The following is a 650-nucleotide window of genomic DNA, read 5'->3' as shown; positions in this document are numbered from 1 at the left end:
CAGGTTCTGCTAATGTTTGCTAGGTATCTAGATTCTCGTTTACCATATTCTGGATCATAGCACTACCATACGGTATAACATCAGCATTGTTTGAGTGCCAAGCCTGATTGTGAATAGTCAGCTTTTCAAGTATGTTGGTCACTCGTCGATAAAATTTGTTCATGAAACAACCATCAGCTGCATTATTAGCAACTGACTGCGTCACTGGATCTTGCCCTCGGTAGAACTTCTCCATTAATATGTACTCCGAAAAACCATGATTCGGACTCTTATACAAATATTCCTTGAATTTCTCCCAGGCTTCATATAGTTATTCCCCTGAACGCTACTTTAATTCATAGATCTTGTCATGAATTTCAGCCTTCCTGCTAGGAGAGTACCATTTCGTAAGAAAAGCCGTCACCATCTCTACCCATGTAGTAATCGAATTTCAGTACAACTTCTCAAACCATATTCTTGCATCTTCAGCTAAGGAATATTTGAATAACCTCAGCTGAATAGCATCTCATCAAACGTTGTCCTGGATGTGATTAGCACGCACATCCACAAAATTCTGCAAATGAAGTTTAGGGTCATTCTCGGTAGAGTTCCGAAAGTATCCCTCAAGCTTTAACAACTGGTATAAAGAGGAGTCAATTTTCAAGCTAGCA

At 39.5% G+C, this 650-nt stretch overlaps 1 non-coding gene across 1 annotated transcript; it reads left to right on the top strand.

Annotated features, from left to right (window-relative positions):
* The first annotated feature begins 251 nt into the window (after positions 1 to 251).
* LOC132618891 (small nucleolar RNA R71) lies at positions 252 to 357 on the top strand. The gene has a single exon (XR_009574368.1). It is a non-coding gene; the product is annotated as a small nucleolar RNA R71 (small nucleolar RNA).
* Positions 358 to 650: the final 293 nt, after the last annotated feature.

This window comes from Lycium barbarum, chromosome 1 (genome assembly GCF_019175385.1).
Source record: "Lycium barbarum isolate Lr01 chromosome 1, ASM1917538v2, whole genome shotgun sequence".
Classification (NCBI taxonomy): Eukaryota; Viridiplantae; Streptophyta; class Magnoliopsida; order Solanales; family Solanaceae; genus Lycium; species Lycium barbarum.
The sequence above is the reverse complement of the archived record's forward strand: the minus strand, read 5'-3'. Positions and strand labels throughout refer to the sequence as shown.